At 37.1% G+C, this 17,138-nt stretch overlaps 1 protein-coding gene across 4 annotated transcripts in view; it reads left to right on the top strand.

Moving 5' to 3' along the window:
- Window positions 1–17,138, top strand: part of Inpp4b (inositol polyphosphate-4-phosphatase type II B) — an 872,970-nt gene that overhangs the window by 168,879 nt on the left and 686,953 nt on the right. For all 4 annotated transcript variants that reach the window (XM_012512698.2, XM_023706482.1, XM_004646208.2 and 1 more), the window contains one exon: window positions 6,368–6,430. The gene's annotated coding sequence lies outside the window, so the exon portion shown is untranslated. Of the gene's footprint in view, window positions 1–6,367; window positions 6,431–17,138 lie in introns of those variants that run through there.

Below are 17,138 nucleotides of genomic sequence, written 5' to 3'. Positions count from 1 at the left end.
TACCTTTCTGCAGCTGTTTCTTTATTTCAGAAGCCTTTAATTCATTGCTTTCAGCTGTGTGATTCCCAATTTGTTCTGTGTTAGTGTCCTCTGCACTGGTTATGGGTGGACTTGGGATCTGAGATTGCATTTTTCTCCTTCCTGTTGTCATTTTGTGTAGCACTGTCTTCTGGCCTTTGTTGTAGATCTTTGTTGCAGTTATAACCTTAGCACCTACTGAAATTGAGGTGTAGATCTGCAAAGTTTGGATTTATCCAGCTGTGCCTGGCTTGGGTCTGGCTGCTGTGCTCAGTTCCTTTCTGTTGCTGCCCTTGGGGGTGAACCTGTTGTGCCCCTCTAGCAAGATGTTCTGTTCCTGGACTAGCTGGTTGGTTCTGTCCTGTACACTCTCTGCAGGGATTTCAGCTGGAGAGTTTCACTCCAGGCCTGTATGCCAGGCCTGAACTGAGTGTGGAGTAGACTAGGTGGAGTAGGGGGGAGAGGCAGTTCTCCCACACACTCACTGGGCCTTGACTAGGACTGGATCTGGGGGTTCCCAGAATGCGACAGAAATTCCTAATCGGTGGACGAGGTGTAGGGGGGTACTATGGAGTGATGTGAGGCGTCCCAAGAGGGTAAAAGAGGGTGTCACCACGCATCTGGGCTGGGACCAGTAGCTCCCACAGGCACAGGGTAGGTGCAAGCTCTACCACACACTCACTGGGCCTGGGCTAGTGCTGGGTCTTTGGTTCCCGGAATGCGGCAGAGATTCCTACTTGGCAGGTTGGGTAGGGGAGGTGCTGAGGAGTGGTGGGGGGTGTTCCAGGGGTGTGGAAGAGGGTCTCACCCACGCTGCAACTGGGCTGGAACCAGTAGGTCCCGCTGGTGCAGGGTAGCCAGATGCTCTCCCACACACTCACCCGACCTGGGGTAGGACTGAGTCTAGCATGTGGACTCTTAAGCTCCATGCTTTTCATATCCCATGCATCATATTCTATGTTCATCCCACTTTCAGCACTGCTGAAACACTAATCCAGTTCTCTAAATTTGACTTCCAATGTCTTACTGGAAACTTACTCTTAATTTAAATGTTTTTGTCCTCTAAATGAAGGCTGATATTCATGACTGATGTTTCTATAGATCCAGAATTCTTCACAGTTATAAAAATCTAGACTGCTTTTTTCTTAGTTCATTTGTCTTGTGACAACTCTTATCCTCCTTTAGCCAAATGATATCCCTGGAAGAAAGGTGAGGAAAAATACAGAAACAAAAGGGCATTACTTTTATGTGGGTGTAGCTAGAGTTTGTGCAGCTTGTGGTGGCTATGGAAATCAACCAGTCATGTGTAAGCAGCTATGGGACTAGAGGTGCTGCTGGATTCTGGGGTGCATAGGAAATCTTAGTTTAACATCAAAGATGGTTCAGAAGAACCTGAATTATTATAATTTTCCTTTTGGTCAATAGTGCTACCCCCAAAAAAAATGCCACTCAGGGCCAACTTCCACCTCTGTGCTGTCTTTCCTCCACCCCCAACTATGCCCTTGTTTGGAAATAAATCAGAATAGTAGCAGCCCTGTTATATGTTTATCTACCACCTCTCTCATCCTCTTGTGTTTTCTGCCTCTTTTCTATTAATTTGTACAGGTGTCTTAGAAATTGATGTGGCAACAGAAAGGAATACTTTCACATTTTTATTACAGCATCTAGGAAGATACTTACACTGTATAAGACAGCTCTTTCCTACTTACATTACTAGATATGTAATAGGTAACAATTAGGTATGCATTGATTAGGGATTGTCTCCCTATGTGCTGATCATATAACTAAACATGGTTTGAGGTAGAACTTAAGCTATAGTTGGAAAGACATGACAACAGAAGACAACCCAAGAAAGCAAAGTTGATTATAGGCTACATTGACATCATTGCTGAATAAGCTTAGAGAACAATAACATAGACAGAGTCCAAAAAACCTGGCAACCATTTTGTAGAGAAGTTTGCATTAAAGCTTTGAGAGGGTGGTAAATTTATGAGGTGCTAAAATGTAAGAATTAAATCACAACCAGAAGAAATACACACTGAGAATGGAACTGAAGTCCAGCAATGTGGCAGCCACCAGGTACTGTGCTGGACTGAGTAGGAGAGATAGTATTGAGAAGCAATACAAAATGCTTGGCAATTCAGTAATATTCCTTGAAAGAAGAATATTTTTAAACCTTTACTATATTTTATGACCTCTTCCCACTGATAAAATGTTTCCATCAATTTCTGTCAGATAAACACGACTATGGTGTATCCTTACCTACCTTATTTGCTAGATCTGGTACTGTGTAACTCTTCTGTCTCTTTCTTAAAGTCAAAATAACATAAAAGGCAGCTATTTTGAATAGGTTGAGGCATGAAAGCAGCCACAACAGCACAATTAGTCACTTATGAAAGAGGACTTCCAGACTGCTTCAGAAAGTGATAGGAATAATGGGATAAATGTATTTGAAATGACGGGGAGTAGTTTGAGCAGGCTTAATAGCAGTGTCTTCTACTTTAATAAATGTATTCAAAATTTAACATTCACCATAATTTTTAATAAGCAATGTATCCAGTGGCCATAATTTTTATTTACTTATCTGATAGATCTATTAAAGTACAGATTGTGAAAAATTAGTAGCATGGTTGTAACATTATAAAATTTTGACTCCATAAAGCAACAGATATCAGACACTAACATGATATCTGAGCTAGATCACCTTGTAGAAATTTCCTAGTACAAAGAGGAGAGGTTTGGTAACTCCTGTGTTCCTAATCCCAAAGGCTGGGAAATCTAAGGATGTAAAGAGATTTACTTGGAATTAGCTTAATGTGCTAGAAATACCTATAAGTGACAAGTAATGAGGTCATGAGCCACATAATAACATCAGCACAGAGTTGCCAATCACAATGATCCTACTCTCTCAGAAAGTGCTAACTTTGGAGAGTTGACTCTGGATGAGATGTGTGTCACGACTGTAAGAGGGTGGGCATATGCTGCCTAGCACCTTCTCTTAGGACTCTCATAGCTGAACTAGTCAGTAGATAGATACTCTTGGATTCATTTGAAGTCATGGCTATAGTGAGAAATGGGGACAACATGACCCACATCAACAGCAGTCCAAATGAAAGGTCTCCAGTGAGTGGAGGAGGTAAGTGCATTGAAGAATTTGGAAAAATGAGCCCACAAGGAGATAATTAGCCCTAAATACACTCCAGGGAGGGAGCCACTTGGCTTAGTGACCAGACAGTTAACCTTTCTCTTCACAATTTACCTCCTCTTTCCTCCCCTTTGCCTTCTTATTCTTCCTTCATAATTCAGAGACATCAGGACATGGGTTAACTATTTGGGAAAAGTAGGAGTTGGGAAGAAATGAGACCAACAAATCTCTCTTCATTGGCTGTTGTCTTTCACTTACAGCAGATTCTAGCTCTGGAAAAGAGACTGACAAAGGGAGGGAATAAGAGAAATTTCCATAACCTCTAATTTCTATGTATTTTTCATATGTAGCTAGATGCTTTCTAATTTCAGAATGTTTTTAGTGAGCTAAAGTAAGAACTGTGTAAGTTTTTTAAAGTTCTGGGAGATCAAAGTCTCATAGATGTCTGACTCTTGTTGACTGAAATGATCTTCTATCAATTTTGCATGGTTGCTATAACAAATTACCAGAAAAGGAGTGTCTTAGCAGAAGAGAAATTCACTTTGGCATATTACTAGGACCTTGAATTCCAAAATCAAGGGGGCATCAGGATTATGCTCTCAGGGAGAATCTGTAAGCCTGTTGATATTGGCTTAGCTTTGGCATTCCTTGCCTTGAACATTTTGAATTTATGCGTCTGGTAACTGACATTTTTCTAGTGGTGTCTTTGTAATCCTCACATGCCACTTGTGTGTTTATCTTTGTTCTCATCTCCTCTTGTATGGATATCAGTCAGGCTGGATTGATTCACAAGAGCCGACTCTTGTGAATCTTCACATTAGTTTATATCTTAACAATATCAATAATGCTTTCACTAGTAAAGGAGGTCACATTCACAAATACTATGGTGAAAAAAAAAAGAAAAATGAAATACCAGGATAGGACTTCATTGTCTTATATAATTTAATAGGCAACATGTTATGCAGACTTTGGTCTGCCTGATGCCTATAAATGGGTTTAGAGGTTGTGTGTGCAAATGTAGTTAAGGTTTCTTCCCAGTTTCCTTTCTATCTATCTATCTATCTATCTATCTATCTATCTATCTATGATACATGGAATTGAACTCAGAGATTTTTCACTGAGCTATAACCCCAGGCCTTTTTAAAAACATTTTGCTCTTAATTTTAAGACAGATTCTTGCTAAATCACTAAGTTTCCTTGGTGTGTCTCAAACTCACACACTTGCGCTCCTCTTGCCTCCACATTCCAGTATGCTTGGACTACCAGGAGTGTTTATCCCCAGCCTGGAACACGTCCTTTAAACATGGGCTTTTGGGGACAGTCAACAGTCAGATTTAGTCTTTCAAGTCCTATTTTGTGAAATTTTCTCACACCAACAGGGTCCATTGTCTTCTATGTGTACTAGTTCAATTATTTTGACTGGCTTTTTTAAATATTATTTTTAAAATTTTTTCTTTAAATCTGTACAGAATATTATTTCATAATTTCTGCTGCATCAACGTATTTTATGTTTCTTAATGTTGGTGTTTCCACCAGTTACTCTAAAATAATTGTCCCCCAGATGTGTTGCCTTAACTAAATTGTTTTTCTTAAATATTGTTGTTTATTGTAGTTTCTCTTAACTGTGTCATGGGCTCTGGATTTGAGAAGCATCTGGGTATTTTTGGAGTGAGATTGAGTGTTCACAGAAGTAGACCAAGACCAGGTGCATTACATGAATCTTGAAGTGTATTATAGTGTCTTGAAGCCTTCTTTAGCAAAAACTCTGCAGTAAAATTGAGAGGAGACATGGATATAGAGCAGGTGACAACTAAAATCCTTCCTGAAATATTTTCAAACTTTTGCCCTGTTCTGCTAAAGACTTAAAATGATGCTTTATTTCCTTTGCTATCTTTGTCTTAATAATTGCTTCTCAGCCTTTTGGCTAAGTGTAGTGTCTGTTCTTATCAGTTGAATATCTTTGTCTTACTAATAAATGGGCAAATGAGTTAATATCTAGTAGGATAGGACTTAATTATTTGGCCACATTGCTTATTAGAACATTGATTTTCAATGGAGTAGAAAGATTTTTTTAAAGAGAATAATTCTAACAATTTTAATAATGATGATGTTGACATTGATACTGGCTGACATTTAATGCTTAGCTTGGAGTTGTATTATGTCCACTGTCCACATTCATCTTATGTAGCTTTCCTATGCACTTATAAAATAGGAAGAGTTATGATTCCCATACTATAGATGAAAAATAAAGGCATACAAAAGTTTAATTCACTCTCCCAAGATCATACATCTGGTGAGATGTTGTAGTGATTGCGTTCATATGACTCTCTTTTTATGACTGCTATAACCAATTAATCAATGTCACGTTTAACTGTTAACATTCCTTCAGTCAAATAACTTTCTTAAGGCATGAGTTTAAAATTCTTACCTATCTGTATGATGGCCTTTTCTGGAAAGCGATTGCTCAGATTGAATTTCTTATCCTCCAATCTGAACATTCAGATAATGATGCAATAAAGTCTTTTATGGGATACTGAGTGAGATTGTTATATGCTAAGGGAAGGAATGAGATATATTTTCATAACTTCTGACTTCTACGAAGTACTTTCCTCCTCACTGCAGCAGAGAAAAGCTTTGAAATTGTATCTCATAAGGAGGGTAATCAGCAATTATTTACAGAGTCATCCTACAGTGTCTCATCTTATCACTTCTGTGGAAAGACCCAAAATTTCATGAATATTTTAAAGCCCATGCTCACTAGGAGAGGAAGGAAAGTAAGTTTAGATAATTGCAAATTTAATTTCAGTTTGTTGTATCCCAAATCAATAGCCTTTTTTTTTTTCTTTTTCCTTTTTTCAGAATCGGGGATTGAACCAAGTCAATAGTCTATTCCAACATGTTTACATCTTATCTTTTGAAATAATGGAAGATCATTTCAAAACATAGGATATTTTCCTTGCTGGGAAGCCAGGCTGTGTCTCTGCCACAGTCACCCAAGTTCTCAGCTACAGGGGAGAGAGGACCTTTAGGAAATTATTTGGCATTTAAAGCAAGTAGCTCCCAGGGCAGCTGCTGAATGGAGCTGAATATTTTGTTAAATGATTTTCTTCTCTGACCTTTATTACTAATGAATCTTTTTAAAGAAGCACTTACAGAGTAAAAGGAAAGTTTGTTTTTGTTCAACTCTTTTCTCTTTGTCCACAGAACCCAAAGAAATGGTGTTACCTGGCAAGAGATCTGCTGTCTTTTGTGAAAAGTCAGACCAAGGTAATAATGTTTGTTTTCAATTGGCGTTGTTTTAGCTCGTTTACTACATGAAACAATTGACTTGCCTTATCAGTGGTTTTTAATATTGAGTGACTTATCAAGAATGAAAATCCTCTGAAAAGCAGAAGGAAGGGTTTATGGTGATTTTGTATTTGTAAAATGAGCAGTAAAATTTTGACATATAATAGCTTTGGAAAAATTGTGGATAATGATTTCTTTTACAATGATACTTTTTATTAATTTTAATATATTAATAGTATGTTGATGAGAAGATTGAATTCTTTTATTTGGAAATAATGTCCATTGGTGGAACATATTTACATGTCTCACAAAGTAAGAGAATGAGACCTTCATCAGAGTTCAGCGGTGAGGAATGAGCTTTTCCTTTATGTGGAAATAAAGCAGTAGTCTGATGGCTTTCTAAATTATTGTCTGATGATGCAAAAATTTTGTTATAAATTTCTAGAAAACTACATCAAGTTTTATTGAGACACTCTCATATGAAATACATATTTCCTCCAGAAAGATTGAATTATGCAGTTGTTGAATAGCATGCCTGATTACGCTTAACAGATTGCATTTTTAGTTGCTAAATTTTCAAATTGCTATGTGATTTATTTACATATGTTGTCCTAAGAATATAAAAACTTATGCAAATATTATAATGATATATGCATGTAAACAAAATATGAGTATATAGGAGATATATATATATATATATATTATATATATATATTAAAACTACTTTTTCAAAGGATGTTTTTACAGATGTTTCAGATAGAACTGTGAAGGGGACTGGCTGCATCTACTGAGTACTGTCAGTGTATATCTATAATACCACTTTATGGACATAAGCATGCATATAACTGAATTGTATTATGTCCTTGCATACTTATTGGAGCTGCCTTTTATTTGTGGCTAATTGTTGAAGTCCTCTAAAATACATGAAAGCTAGGAAGTAGAATTTAAAATTTTAATGAGTATTGGCACAAATTTGTTTTTGAGCTTTTATTTGCAGTTTAGTAAATATGAATTGCTACCATATAAGTTGGAATCTTTGTGCTTACTTTTGGCATTCAGTTATCTCTTTAAAGGATATGTAAGCCCTTTTGAGAAAGCAGCTTGTCTCTCCTAAAGGAGATTTTTAAATTAGGACACTCCATCCAAGTTTCATCTACCCTGAAATGTTAATTCAAACCGACATAATTGAAAATGGTTAATAAAACGAATTAATGGTTTTTGTGCTTTCCAAAACACATGCTAACAAGATCTAACATCTCGACAGTATGTGGAAGGTGTTGAGGGTGAGCTACATGTCAGGTTTAGGGAGATGAGCAGTGGAAAGTACTTCTTGATGGGGAATCCATAGAAGATGTGCTACTCAGTAAGTGTGAAAGTGTTTCACACTCTATGAGAGGGAGCCGGTAAAGAAAGTCACGGATCTTTATGCTTAAGAATGAAAATAAAGAATGAGAGAAGGACAGACTCTCCAGAAGATATACATGTGAAATTTTTCTTTTACAGAAATACTTGTATACTAATAAATTAAATTAAGAATATTTTTGTATACTGAATATATAGATAGACTTATTTTGAATTGAATGTAGTAGAGGAAGATTGGGGGTAAGGAGGGAACTTCCCATTCACAATGTAGAGCTTTCAATATCATGATCCCCAGAATAACAGAATTTGCATCTTTTCATGTTGAGAATAAATGTGCTCTGTACAGTGCCAAAGGTCAAGTGCTTTGATATAACACTCTCAAAGTCAGTGTGATCTAGGACCTGTCTGCCTTTGAGTCAAGAGTATGGAGGAGTGGACTGAGGTAGGAACTGGTATAGAAAACTGGATTTATATCAAGGTCTCTGGAGGTTCATTCTTTAGGTTCACCTAAACAGGGTGTTTTCCATTTCTAGACCAGTTCAATTGTGTGGTTTCCCTTAGTTGTAAATGAATGAATGATGGGCACATTCATTTTGTGTAAGATTAACTCTGGCTAAAGATTCCAGACGCAATGTGTTGAATTAACTGGTGCTTTTCTATGTGCAGATACCTAAAAGGTCTACGTTGGAAAATTTAAAAATAGATAGTTGAGAAAATTTTCACGTAGTGTTTTATTGCTAGAGGTTATTGGCATGGTCACAATATTCTTAATTTTATAATCCAAAATAGAGGCACATGTAACTAGCTCAAAAAGCAAAGTGTCCTTCATTATATCTAGCAAGATTTATATATTTATAGTGTTTTTTATATATATATATTTATAATGTTATATATTTCACATATACAAAATAAATGTAACATTATTCCCTTTAATTTTTTGTTTAAACTTTCTTTATGGCAGAACTGGGGATTGAACTCAGGCTGAGTTCAATTCCACTGAGCCATCTCCCTGAATTTTCTGAAAATACTCTCAAATAAGAAAATTTCACATCTATAATTTGTTTTAATTTTGTAAGAGCATTAGATTTTGCTTTACTATAAAAATTCAAAATGTGATAGTGACTATTTAGTTAAACATTTGATGTATGTTAGATTGAAATTCAGGCTTATGGTAGACTGAGTAGAAGCAGTTTTCTCTCTTCTATTCCACAGCCTATAACCTTAGCCTATAATCTTATAATCTTAAAATTTCTCTTTAAAATTAGCATTCTCGGCACTCACTATGTTCCAATCCTCTTTTCTTCTCTTGCTTTGCCTGTTTTCACTCAGTAAAGTCGCTTGATATAGTACCCATCATTCTCTTGCAGATTTATTTCTGTATCCTACGTGTATACATGTGCATATATGTGGGAATATATTACGTCACTGAATCTGAGGGGAGCCATCTCCTCGGTTGAGCACTCTCAATTTCACTTATAAGTGGAACATTTTGAATGCATGTACTTCTCATTCTCCAGGATTTTTTCATTGGAGGAAAATGTAAATGCCTAAAAGAGATTGCCTTGTACAAAGAGTTATAGTTTAGCTATACTTTGTATTAATTAGCAGTACCTTGAGCACCTATTATATTTTTATCCCTTGTTTTCAGAGACTGAAATCTAAATTCAAACCCACTAATTTATAAAGCTGCTGTGGAGACATGCTCTTTTTTCACCAAGGAGAGGTTGGCCTAATTATATCACTGCTTGGCTTTGTGCCACTTTGCAAGTGTCATTGGAGAAAACTCTAACCTGAGCTACTCACCAAAATCACTTTTGCTTAAGAGAAAATCAGTGCCCTGGGAGAACACTACTTATTCTAGAGCTTTCATCAGAGTCAACAGGAAAATAAGCCGTACTGGAATTGCCATCTCATTCTTTTATTCATTTTTCAATTAAATGTTTACCTGCTATGTTTAAAATGCTAGAGTGAAAGTGCATCCCAGAACTAGAATGTCTTCCCTTTGTGCTGTTGTACACACACACACACACACACACACACGCGCGCGCGTGTGCACATGTTCTACAAAATCTACTTGCATGCTGTTAGAAGTTATCCCTGCGCTTCTTTTATGCAAATTTCAATTTCTTCTGTGTTCTGCTGTATAGCATTCATGTGCATGGTTAGAAATCATTAAAGCAGTCTGTGGTGGCTATGTTTAAGCCTTTAATCATCAATGAATCTGAGTATAGGAATTTTGTGGTCATTAGAATATACATGCTTGTTTGTTTCTAAAATAATACATCCCCAGTTCTGCAAAGGAGTCTCTCTAGAGAGAAGCGCAAAGTACCTAGAAGCCAGATGTGGAAGTTAGAGAAGGGTTGCTGCTATTTGGGAGATTGAGATGAAATTAGGTCTATTACGAGTTTGGATGGAGCCTTTAGTAGCTGGGGATACCCAGGAATTGGCAGTTCTCAGCAAAATACAAAGGGCTTTAAGGGAATTGGTATTTTAAAGGCTTCAGTAGATAATGTTAGTTTTCCTTTCTTCACCAAGGGGAATCAAGTTACTGAAGACAATGTGGTCTAGGCTGAATATAGTAATTTGTAGTGTGGAGTGTCCAGTAGACCTTGAGAATGTACCCAATGAGGTCCATCTATTAGGCTAAGTATTGTTGCATATTCTATGTAGATACGCCCCTCGGTCTCTCTCTCTCAAATGCATTTAGGTTTTTAGAAATTATACCACTAGGTGTCAGCAGCAACCTCCTGGGGTTCCCCTGACCTTAATTTGTAACAAAAGATGTTATTAAAACATCCTATCAGAGAATAATACTCAATTTGAAAGTTTAAGAGCTATTTTTGAAATATCAAAATTAATAAATGAAGTATATTGAAATTATTTATAAATTATTTTCTGTAACACATTGCTTTTAGTTTCTGACTTTCCTGTACCCATGAGGCTTTAGGAAGTATTATCTGTTAGAGCTGAGTGATTTGGCAGGAATCCTGCCTGCCACAGCTCTGAACTTCTGTTTCAATGCTTTATGACTCATTGATGCTATCATTGCATAAGGATTTGGGTTCTGGATTTTTTTTTTTTTTTTTGTAGATATGGTTTTGATGATGTTCACCATCAGAAGATTATGCAATATTAATATTTTAGTATTCACATCTGTGTCCTATTTACTTAGTTATCATTAAAATATCTTGGGTCTGTGTGCTGTACTTGCAAGATACTCAGATACTTTCTTTCTTTTTTAAATAATTTTATTGAGAAAAAAATAGCAATGAGACAGTTTCAAAACCGATCAGTAGGACAGTTTCAAAAATAAATATATTGCACATTGTTGTCTCAGTGGTTGTTCATTGTACAAGATGAAGACATAATATCCTGTTCACAAACACTGTTAGAACAAATCTTATTCATTGAATTAAGAGAAAGTAGCTGTATGTCTATCCTATTTTGAATATACAGATACAAAATGGTCATTCATTTTATCCCCATTTTTTGTTTAGTTTTGTCAGAGAAGGGTATTCGGTTATCATTTAAATACTGTAGGTGTATGAATTTAGCAAAATATTCCAATATAGTTCAGTAGTCCACAATAGTAGTGGGTCATCCACAGGACTGACAGTGTCAGAAGTTGTTGACCTGAGCCCTTTACAGCTCAGCATAACAACATGGCTTCACACCTTATACCTCATTTTTATACTTTTCTGCTGGATGGTTAAGACCAAGATAAAGCAAGACCTATATAACAAAAAATGTGACTTTTGAAGATACTCAGATACTTTGATGGATACCATAGCATATTATGGATATTTGCTCACCAATTGACAGATAAACTAGTGTGGCCATATTAAAGAAAGGATTTTTATCATTCACTATAATATGTGTAACTGGTTCTTTAAAAAGTAGGTTAAAGGTGGAAATTTTTTTTCTCACAGAAATGAATAGGAAAATTGTATTACTGAAGATGTTCTACTGGATACTGGTAGATTAAAAAAAACAATTCAGTTATTATGTAGTCAGATTATATTCCCATTAGCAGGAAGATTCAGCCTAACTTGTTAGATTTTAGGTTATAATTCAGATACGGGTGTTGACTGTAAATTGAGTGAATACCAACTACATTTGTCAATAATAATGAAAAAAATAAGTTAGTTTCCATTTCTCATTCATCCATTTCTCACTTTTTCTAAAGAAAATAAATTTACTTTAAATTGCATTAAAAATACCTTAGTAGCCAGGTGTGTATTCCTGTAATCCCAGTTCTCTGGGAGGATTACTCAGGAGGATCACAAGTTCAAGCCCAGCTTTGGCAAATCACTGAGACCGTCTTAAAACAAAGCAGAGCAAAATAGCAACAATGATGATGGTGATGGTGATGATGATGATGATGGTGATGATGGTGATGGTGATGAAGATGATCTGGGGATTAACTTCAATTCCCCATACCATGGCAAAAATTTTTCTGAAGCAAATTCCACCAACAAATATATTAATGCAAATTTTACATCCATATCAACTTAAAGATTTTACAAAAGTAATTGTTCTAGCTGGCAACAATGAGCTAGGGTTAACTGAGCTAATATACAGCTGAAGAGATAATTGCTTTCATACAGAAGTTGTTATATCTGAGAATTACTGGTCTTACTTCATCATACTGTATTTCTTATATTTATGTAAGTATTTAGAGCTTGCAGTAAAAATGAGTTACAAAAGCCTTTCCCTAAAATGAGGTTATTATCCTTAATCATGCTCACACGTGATAAGGCATAAGCTAAAACCATGCTGTGGTTACCTGACCCGTGTAATTACCTCACATGGAGTCAACACAGGAACAAACTGTGCTAATAAATGGAAAGCACATCCCTGGCCAGATGTTCACCTAAGGCCCTCATGACCTTGAACTTGGTGAAGCACACAGCTTGCTGGATCTATAACAGCCTGGCCTGTAATTCTCATATTTAACTTGCTAGACCAGGTCAAGGCTGGGATCAGACTGGGGCATCTTCATGGTCTTACTTTCTTTGTCATTTCCATATAGTTAAATGATAGCTATTCATATGGCACTGTGGATAAAGGCTTAACATTTTAGGCCAACCGTCTAGTTCTACATAAAGAAGCTGACTCCCATTTTCAGTACATTCTTTAATTATTTTTGTTGAAACTTATTAGTTGTAAGTCTTTATGTGGTACATTGTGATAATTCAGTACATGTGTACAATGTGCAGTAGTCAGTAGGGATTTCCATAGCTTCAACATTCATCATTTTTATGCACTAAGGATCATATGTTGTCCTATGGTAGTCATTTTGAGATATATCATAGATTGTTTCAACCAGTAGTAACCCTACCTACTATACGCTAAAGAGGAACTCAAATTGATTCTTCTCTGATTTATTGTCCCTTATAGAATGCTTTCAATTTCAGCCTAATTTCTAGAGACCACTATTTCATTCTGTTCTTCTACAAGGTTGGCTTGAGTTTCCAGAATTGTGTGAGAAGATGCAGCTCTCAGAACACCTGGTTATCTTTCTGTGTCTGGCTTATTTTATTTAACATAACAACCAAACGTTCCATCCATGTTGCTGCAAATGAAAGATTTCATTCTTCTTCTATGGCTGATAGTATTCTTTGCATAAATATTCCACACTTTAAAACAAAACCAAAAGGGGGGATATAAATAAAGGACCATTTTGTAGTAAAAAATAAAATAAAAATAAAGAAATATACCACACTTTCTTCATATATCCATTCATCCACCAAAGGGCATTTGGGTTGATTCTATTTATTATTTTTTGTGGCAGAACCAGGGATTGAACTCAGGTCCTTCTACTTGTCAGGCAAACACTTATTCTACTGAGCCATCTCCCCAACCCCTGGGTTGATTCTATATTTTGACTCCTGTGACTAGAACTGTCATAAGCACAGGAGGGCAAGTACCTTCCTAAATGCATTCCCAAACATTTTCTCATTGCCATGTTGCCTCCGAGCCCACCAAACCTGGTTAACCCCCCTTCTATGTGGCTTATTTCTATCTTAATTACTTTGCATTGTCTCTAAAGCTGACTTTTCTTTCCCCACCCCCAACTTCTTGTTCCTCATTTCTGAGGTTGAAGAACTTAAAATGGAGACTTCTTGGTAGTCAGATGTACTGAAGTCAAATTATATCTGGGAAATTTATTAGCTTATTGCTACCTTACTGCTTATTGCTATTAATCAAAGGTACTTAATTTGCTGTTTCATGATGACTTCTACAAAAGAAGGAAAGAGAAATACTTAGATAGTTGAGTTAGTTAAATGAAGCTATTAATATTAACTTAGAATGCTTCCTTACACATAGACAGTACTGTTCTCAATTCCATTGGGTCAGTGTCAAAATTCATTTCCATAAAATTTATTCTAATTTTTTTGTTCTCCATATTCATTAAGCTCATGAGTGTGTGGGAAACCCTGCCTGATCCATACCCATACTTTTATATTTAGTGACCTATGAATTTTAACCACTTAGCTACATTAATTTCTGCATTAATAAAATGGGGCAAAAATATTCCTCAGGGCTAGATCTAGCATTACTATGGAGGAAAAAAATTATAATCGGGCTTAGTTTATTTACTACATACACTTTCTGTTACACCTGCAGGCAGATGGATTAGCTTTACTTACATTCACCTATATTTACTGACCTCATCATGACATATAAGGGTTGAGCAGAATATATGTGTTTAAAAAATTAAAAATCAGTATAATAAATAACACATTAACATTCATCCCCTTCCAATATCCTCCCGCACCTCTAATATACTTGTCTTGTCATGTTCCAAAGCAGTGCTGGAAGTCCTTTCTCTTCTGTTTGTGACACCCATGCTCAAGTGATCAGAAATGTGGTAAACCCAACTGCCACATGCAGTTCAACAAAGAGGAAAAATGGACTGTGAAAGCATGTATGTCCTCACACCGTTTCATCCAGCTGGCAGCAACTGGTGACTCTTCTCCAGTGTCAAAATGACCATGGATAGTGAATGTCTTGCAGCTTGATATACTGAGGCAGCCGCAAGAGCACAGCTGCAAATATGAAAGAGGATTTCCAGAGCTGCATCCTAAAGTGTCAAGATTAATAATATAGATGTGCTTGAGGCAAATTGGAGTATTTAGGGTGAATTAATGGCAACATGCTTTCACTATCATAAATATTTTTAATGTAAAAAGCAGCCATATTGAGATCCTACCTTGTCCATGCGTTCGGTGAGCGTTGGCCAGGAAGGAGTGAAACCACATTCGAAGTGTTGGAAACCAGGCAGCGGGATGTTCAGGCCCTGAAGTCGGGGAGGAATGGAGACTGCAAGTTGGGGTTTGAGAGAGAATAGAGCTGGAGATGTCTGAAAACTATTAGAATCCCAAGGAGTAAATGCATGACTTGAATGAAAGAGTGTTGGATGAAGAAAAGCAGCTGTGAAAGAACCCCCTTCTCCAGGTCCCTGCACACACAAAGTGTCATGCGTTCTCATTTGTACTCTCTCTCTCTCTCTATCTCTCTCACTTCTTCCTTCCTCTTTCCTCCTGTCTGTCTGTCTGTCTGTCTGTCTGTCTGTCTGTAATGGATATAGGGGCTGCAGAGATAGCTCAGCAGCATAAGCACCTGCCTGGCAAGCAAAAGGTCCTGAATTGGACCACTGGTACCAGAAAAGACTAGGGCAGATAAAATTACTCTTGACCTATTTTTTGACCTGATATAAATATCATTAGCAATAGCAATTAACCACACAATAAAAGTTTTAGTGTCCATTTTTCAAGGTAGAAACTTGATATTTGATCTAACTGATGGTGGGACAGCTAGATATAGATCAAATATTAGAAAGCCGTATAGAATTTATAAAAGGAGTTGGAGACCATCTGTTTTGGCAGGCATGGATAATAATATTCTTAAAAACGGTTTATGTATTTGGTACAGGGTATCATTACGCAACTTGGACTCATAGTGATCCTTCTGTTTCAGCCTCCCTAGCACTGGGATTACACGTGTGCACTACCACGCTTAGTCTAGGTAGCTGGCTGTGCTTGCCCTGGGTGGGGCTAACATGGCATTCAGTACGAGGGATCAAACCCAGGTCCTTGTGCTTGCCTAGGCAGGCACTTAGACCACTGAGCAAGCTTTGCAGCTCATGGATAATAATAGTAGCAATACTTACTGGCTACAGTAAGCCCTCTGTGTTCAAGAGTTCCACATTCATAGATTCAACCAGTTGGGGATCAAACATATTAAAAAAGGAATTGCATCTATAGTGGACATATGCAGACTACTTTTCTTACTATTTCCTAAATAAAAAAATGCAAACTATTTATACAATATTTACATTATAGTGATTTTTATAAGTAATCTAGGGGTGATTTGAAGTATTTGGGAACTATATGGAACTATACTTAGACTATAGGGAAGTATTATATCATTTTCTTTGCTTTTTTTTTTTTTTGTATTTTAGGGAAGGGTCTACAGGGTGTTCAGGGTCTCACTACTAGATTGGACTCGTAGTGATCCTCCTTAGTTCAGCCTCCCAAGAGCTGGGATTACAAACACACACCATCACATCCAATCTCAATTGCCATCTCAGTGCACCCCGGGGGCAGGGCCAGCATGGCAGGCCTGGGGATTGAACTCCTGGTCCTTGTGCCTACTTGCAGGTGCTTTAATCCTCTGAACTATTTGACTGGCCCTCATTTTCTTTAAAGAACTTGACATTTGCAGATTTTCACATCCACAAGGGAATTGGAACCAATTCCCTGTGGATAGCAGAGGAGCTGTATTTATCTGATGCCAGGCACTGGCCCACACACTTTAAGTATATCAGTTCATTTGTGTATCTGTCTTAGTCTGAATATCTAACAAGCAACATAAGTTTGGACTTTTGGGTGTTGGAAGTCCATGGTCAGGCACATATTTGGTGTCGACTGAGGGCCCACTTTCTGGTTCACTGATTGTGTTTATAGTTGTGCTTTCACATGGGGTATGGGGAACGTGAGCTTTTTTGAGCTTCTATAGTGGTTACTAGTCCCACTCATGAAGGCAAAGCCCACATGGCTCGATCAAGCTTCCAAAGAGTTCACCCTCTACTACCATACCTATTGAATTACGCATTTTGGGGGGAATATAAGCATGCAGTCCATTGCCGTCTTACAGCAACTCTAATTAGGGAATGCTATGATCGGGGTTTCACGTTCCTTTCGTCATGGGAGTCCTAGCTCCTTAGCACATGTCTGCAGACTGTGAAGTGGTTCATGCGGTTCTCTCTGAGGCTTGCCCATCTATCTGTAGTCAGCCAAAGCCAGCTCTGCGTTTGCAT

Source organism: Octodon degus, unplaced genomic scaffold (assembly GCF_000260255.1).
Source record: "Octodon degus isolate 3935 unplaced genomic scaffold, OctDeg1.0 scaffold00260, whole genome shotgun sequence".
Lineage (NCBI taxonomy): Eukaryota > Metazoa > Chordata > Mammalia > Rodentia > Octodontidae > Octodon > Octodon degus.
This window is presented reverse-complemented; position numbering and strand designations above follow the sequence as displayed.